This window comes from Megalobrama amblycephala, linkage group LG24 (assembly GCF_018812025.1).
Source record: "Megalobrama amblycephala isolate DHTTF-2021 linkage group LG24, ASM1881202v1, whole genome shotgun sequence".
Lineage (NCBI taxonomy): Eukaryota > Metazoa > Chordata > Actinopteri > Cypriniformes > Xenocyprididae > Megalobrama > Megalobrama amblycephala.
This window is the reverse complement of record NC_063067.1, coordinates 22,860,341-22,867,425: the sequence shown is the minus strand read 5'-3', so window position 1 is coordinate 22,867,425 and position 7,085 is coordinate 22,860,341.

Sequence of the window (7,085 nt, the reverse complement as noted above, 5' to 3'; positions counted from 1 at the left end):
TAATTCCAGAAAGTGTTTTATATATATATATATATATATATTTCTGGAATTATTATTATTATTATTCATTACACTTTAATGATATATATATAAAACAGTAACTTGAATGGGTTGAATGGCTGACTTTGACAATGCAGTCATCTACAATTAAGCAATGTTATAGGGTCCAAATAATGGTATGCAGTTTGGGTTTTTGTAGGTCTGCTCTAAATTTCAGGTAACTGACCACTTTTTACTTCCTCAAATGTAGTCACTGTAAAATCGATCAACCCATAGGCAATAGTCTAATAGTGTATTAGAATACATTCATAAAAGCATGGGGGTGGGCAGGTTGTGGGCTAGGTTCATGGCACCTAGCTGGCATAACAGCAGCCTCTAGCATCAGTCACTATTGCACCTCTTCAGTCTCCAAGTTTCTTGGCCATGGAGGTCATCCAAAGCCCTGTCATCCTCTCTAGTTCTGTCCAGCTCCTCGGCCCCTCCCCTTCCGCTGGCTGCATCTAGCTGCCCCTGGCTCTGCCTCTAGCTTCACGATCCTCAGCTCAGTCTATGTGCTCGAATTCCCCATCTTCACCTCGGGCCGCTGAGCCCATGTCTCCACGGCCTGCTGACGCATCAAACAAAACAATTCTGAAAAACAATTCTACAGCTAGTTATTCTACTTTGAACTGTGTGTTCGGTGTTGGAATGTCTGTTTTTGTTTTGGTCTGTGTGACTCCGCCAACTGCCAATTTACCCAATAGTATTTCGACACTCTGGGTTGCCAGTTGGTGGAAAATACAGCATATCGCAGCGATGGAAGCCAGCAAACAAATTAGCCTTAGCATCCATCTAAAAAGCTCTATGTCCAGAGACACATTAAAACAAAGATAAATGAATAGATTATCTTACAGACTTATCACATTCCATTTTTTACCTGCACTCCTTCCTGTTGCGTGTCCTCAATCTGGCAACCCGAGTGAGCATCGAGTCTGAGGAGGAGGGGGCGGGGGCGGGAGACTCTCTCCATTATTTTGAATTTGGACTGCAGTACTCATTTCAACCACTAGCTGTCAATTTTACATACTGCATTTTTAACTCCCGCCAGCATGTTTAAAAAAAAAATTTGCCAGTCAGCACCCGCATTTTTCATCATTTTCACAAAAATTTCATGGCCCCCAGAATATTTTGTTGTGTGAATGTCTGTCCATCAACACCCCCAAAGCTTCACAGTTGTTTCTTCATCATGGGTTCGACATTTCATTCGGGAACGAATTTTGATTTATATGCTGTCACCTCTTCGCCTTCAAAGCACTTTATACAATACAGATTGTTTCAGAGCAGCTTTACAGTGATAACAGGAAAAATGATTCAATGATGCAAACAGAGTTCATTTTGGCTGTACAGCAGCTCTAAAAGAAAATAGTGTTTAAAGGTCAAATTTAAAATAATATATTTAGTTACCACTTGTAGTACACTGTGAGTTCAAATGTACTATAAGTGGTATCTAAATACATTTTTAAATACAGAGATAGTATATTAAAAGCACATTTTAGTTCATATTTAATGCTGTCTCAAAATAGCACAGTTGAGTACACTTAGATGTTCTTAAGATGATCTTAAGTAGTACTAAAGAAGAATTTTTAGTATATTAAGTATAAAATTAGTGCACGAAAATAGAGCACTTTAAGTACGTTATAGAAGTGTACTTTTTTTTTCACCTGGGAGAGGCCGTACCCACTTTTCTTATTCTAGAATACATTATTTATTCCCCATAGATCTGAACACGCTGAATTGAAGTAAGACTATATCTAAACAGAGGTCATGACCATTACCATAGAAACAAGCTGATCAATTTAACTTCCTCTAATGGTAATTTTACAGTACTACATAATCATGCTGTCGTTTCCCCCCTACATTTAGTTAGAATAATATTACAATAATCAGAGGTTGAAGTCTCACCCTATTCAGATTGGTCTAACAACAATCTGTTATTCTGAACAGAAAACCCATTAGCCTACACAGTCCAAGTATACATAACTAATGCCAATGTGTTAGTTGGAGCTCTAAAATATCAGTTGGTGTGCCCCACTTCTCCACCTAAGCTGTACTTTGGTCTGTTACTAACCTGAGCATAGATTTGTGGGGTTATGGACTTAACATAATCTATTAAAGTCAATAATTTGTCAGAATAAAATCAAATGTAAATTTATCAAAGGTGCCGTAGAACGTCTTTTTAAAAGATGTAATATAAGTCTAAGGTCTGTGAAGTTTCAGCTCAAAATACCCCATAGATTTTTGTTTTTATTCATTTTTTTAACTGCCTATTTTGGGGCATCATTAAATATGCGCCGATTCAGGCTGTGGCCCCTTTAAGTTCTCGTGCTCCCCGCCCCCGGAGCTCGCGCTTGCCTTAAAACAGCATAAACAAAGTTCACACAGCTAATATAACCCTCAAAATGGATCTTTACAAAGTGTTTGTCATGCAGCATGTCTAATCGCGTAAGTATGGTATTTATTTGGATGTTTACATTTGATTCTGAATGAGTTTGATAGTAGCCTATGTGTGGCTAACGGGCTAAAGCTAACATTACACACTGTTGGAGAGATTTATAAAGAATGAAGTTGTTTATGAATTATACAGACTGCAAGTGTTTAAAAAATGAAAATAACGACAGTCTTGTCTCCGTGAATACAGTAAGAAACGAATGGTAACTTTAACCACATTTAACAGTACATTAGCAACATGCTAACGAAACATTTAGAAAGACAATTTACAAAAATCACTAAAAATATCAATGTAATCATGGATCATGTCAGTTATTATCGCTCCATCTGCCATTTTTTGCTATTGTCCTTGCTTGCTTACCTAGTCTGATGATTCAGCTGTACACATCCAGAGGTTGTGCCCTTGTCTAATGCCTTGAACATGAGCTGGCATATGCAAATATTGGGGGCATACATATTAATGATCCCGATTGTTACATAACAGTTGGTGTTGTGTTGAAATTCGCCTATTCTTCGGTGGTCTTTTAAACAAATGAGATTTATATAAGAAGGAGGAAGCAATGGTGTTTGAGACTCACTGTATGTCATTTCCATGTAGTGAACTCTTGTTATTTAACTATGCCAAGGTAAATTCAATTTTTAATTCTAGGGCACCTAATCAGGTAAATTTATCATGCCAATTACATAATCACTTCAAAGATCATTGAAACAAAACATCAAATGCTGAGAAATAAAGAGTAAAAGATGGATACCTGACATCAGAAAGATACATAATGCTGAGTGTCCGAAGGGCCGACATGGCTACAGAATCGTGCCTTGAGCCTCCTGCAACATCTCTTTAAATAGTCAGACCAATACAGGAACTTCTTTTAAATGGAAACATGAGTTCACAATGGGAATTTGCATTAATCAGGGTCCCAGACTGAGTAGTTTACACCTTTTCGGGGACAGAAAGACATTTGCATGAAAGACCCTGTGAAAGGGCTCAACTACACAGAAAGCAAAATATCTCTAAACTCTTAAAACCTATTACCTTCTGGTTCTCTTCTGTGGGAATAAGACATTTGTACTAACAGATTATTTTATCTATCATATAGAAAACAATTGTAGAATTAGTTTGCTTACTATAGAAGCTAGAAGTGTTTTGAGGCCTCTTGGCCTATGTGACTGTAAGGGTCAGATGTGTCTGAGAAGTTAGCTTGGCCACTAAGCATATTTTGCTGATAGTTTTCAACCAGATAACAGGAGGATGTGAAATGAATCATTATTAAGGGTGTAAGGTGAAGTCCTCTTGCCTCCAGGGAGTGTTGATTGTTTTTGATACAATGTTACATTTTGCCTATTAAAAATGGGTTGACCATCAATTGGCACCACAAGAGATAAAGTCAAAAGATGTAGACTAGTTGGCAGTCGGCCACCCTTACAAAGAGAATTATCTCTTGCATAAGCAACACCTGCAGTTTAGAGAATGTACTGTAGTGAAAATGTTGGGAGACTCCAGGAAGAGAAAGGGAGAAGAGAACCTGTAAATGAGATCATGGAAAAGAACTGTAGGGGTGGATCTTACACTGGTTTAACAGATAAGAAAAATCTATAAAACATGTGCCCTGGCTAGAGAGATTCAGATGTGGAGCTGGCATCTCACTTTGTTGCTTGTCAATAAAGTTAAACTCCTGGCACCTGGAACTTCGACTCCAAGAGTTTCTCTTTGAGACTAGAACGGAAGGGACACAGAGACATCGAATTTGCCACAACAGTACCAGTCACACTGAGACATTTCAAATGATACCAAACATGTAGAGTGTTGTATGATAATTGTTCACATTAAACCATATAGATTCTTGGGTGAATTTCAAATGGTTTCAGCTTGAGGAGAGAAGAGATGGGGGAAGAAGGGTGTAAAGGGACAGAAATGTAAATTAAAGGTGATTTACTCAGTGTGATTGCATCTCGGGTGGGGATGCTAATTTCGCAATAGAGAGTTCAGATGTTAAAGAGTTAGTTCACCCAAAAATGAAAATTCTGTCATTTATTACTCACCCTCATGCCGTTCCACACCAGTAAGACCTTCGTTAATCTTCAGAACACAAATTAAGATATTTTAGTTGAAATCCAATGGCTCTGTGAGGCCTGCATAGGGAGCAATGACATTTCCTCTCTCAAGATCCATAAAGGTAAAAACATATTTAAATTGGTTCATGTGAGTACAGTGGTTCAATATTAATATTATAAAGCGACGAGAATATTTTTGGTGCACCAAAAAAACCAAAATAACGACTTATTTAGTGATGGCCGATTTCAAAACAAAAAAGCATCGGAGCATAAATGAATCAGTGTATCGAATCATGATTCAGATCGCGTGTCAAACTGCCAACGGCTGAAATCACGTGACTTTGGCGCTCCGAACAGCAGATTCGACACACTGATTCATTTATACTCCGATGCTTCCTGAAGCAGTGTTTTGAAATCGGCCATCACTAAATAAGTCGTTATTTTGTTTTGTTTGGTGCTCCAAAAATATTCTCGCCGCTTTATAATATTAATATTGAACCACTGTACACACATGAACTGATTTAAATATGCTTCTAGTACCTTCATGGATCTTGAGAGAGGAAATGGCATTGCTCCCTATGAAGGCCTACAGAGCCATCGGATTTCAACTAAAATATCTTATTTGTGTTCCAAAGATTAACGAAGGTCTTACGGGTGTGAAACGGCATGAGGGTAAGTAATAAATGACAGAATTTTCATTTTTGGGTGAACTAACCCTTTAATTTCCAGAAACGTCCTTTGTCTGCTCAAGGAATATTCGTTCCTCAACCAGATAGCCTGGCATTTTCCAGATTCTCCAGTTTTACAAGTCTGCATAAGAAGTCAGATTGTGGATTGATATCATTCAAAATATTTTATCCAGCTCCTTTTGCTTGAACATCAGATTCATTACACTGGTGTGGAGCCGTTTAATGATTGCATTATTTTACATGTGCGTCAGCAATGCTTTTATCACTTGTTTCTGCTTCTTCTTCACCTGTTTTGGATCTAGAGATTCTGTTCTTTTCTGTGTGGCCAAAACACGACTATTTTCCCAATCAAATTCAGAAATAATGTCATGGATTGTCACACTTGATCTTAAGTTTCAAGTGAATGAATGCTGGTATACTGAAGCGCTTTGCTAGCTCATTTACATTCATGCATGATTTGGCAGACGCTTTTATGTATACATGTTATCAGTTCAAGCATTCCCTGAGAATGAATCACAATCTTGATCATGAAAATCATTTTTATTCATAGGGTAATTGTCTTGATTCCAGCTGCTGTGTTCCACCCTAAGTACATAACCAGCCAGTGTTCAGAACTATCTCCTTACCTTAGCCCGATTCACAACGGTAAGCTTGTAATAATGTTTTATAATCCGGATGGTACTGGTGGGTTTCCACAGGAAATTCGAATATACTGCCGTTTGTCTTTGCGTGATTACATCATGTCTGTTTACATAAAGGAGTCCCAACTTGTAGGCTATATGGCATGTGAGGATGCTGCAGACGGCGGATCATTTATAGCCTTTTCTCACAGCAGCTGCAATAATTAATCTTGATGGCAGATTGTATGATAAACTAACGTTAGAGATTAGACTATAGAAATTGAAATCTACAGCTAACGCTAACACACTATACACGTAGTCACGCAATGCTGGTGTTAACATTAACAATTTGAGAACAAAGTATAACAATAATAATAATTTGCATGGTTTGACATGATCCGAGCTAATCGATCGTTAGATTTAATCACTATTGGTAGCGCGATTGTAATGCTTTTTTTCCTCAGTTGGTCAGAACAAAAGTGACAGACATGTTACTTGTTCAGATGACATTTTCTGGTGAAAATTCTTATTTTGGTCATACTTTCAAGACGTAGTATCTGTGATTCCAAAGTACAGTATCCACCAGTGCAGTGACTGACAGCAAACATTACATTCATAGATACTGAACGAATGTTAGAAAGAGAAGCCCAGAGTTTTCATCTGTGCACAAGAGGTTACACCATACTGGCACAGCAAATGTTCCTCCGATCTTTGCACAACTCTCTCTCTCTCTCTCTCTCTCTCTCTCTCAAGACTTACTGCAGTAACTACTGCCAATTTAGACAGCTAGAAATTATCAGCATCATTGCTCAAGAGTTGCATATTGCATAACATTAATGTGAACTGTGACAAATGTAACATTCATCCTGTTCAATCCTAGGTCACTGCATGCATTGTAACTAAATATGTTAATTATAACTGAACATATAGTTAAAACATTCATGATTCATTATAATACAACATTTTCTGAATTTACTTGCATTGCAAATTATGACGTTCAAAAGTTTACACACCCTTGGCTCTTAATATCAGTGGCTGTTTGCAGTCATTTGACTGCTCTAAGTAGTAAAGCTGATGTTTTGCCACACAAAAGACAACTCATGATGCTCATGGAGGAAACACATGCTGACACATGAATCAACAGTATGAAAACCTCTGAACAAGATAATCTGTGCAATTAGAGTCATTATTTTGTATTGGAATATATTTAGATATCTGTTGTGCTTCTTCAAACCAG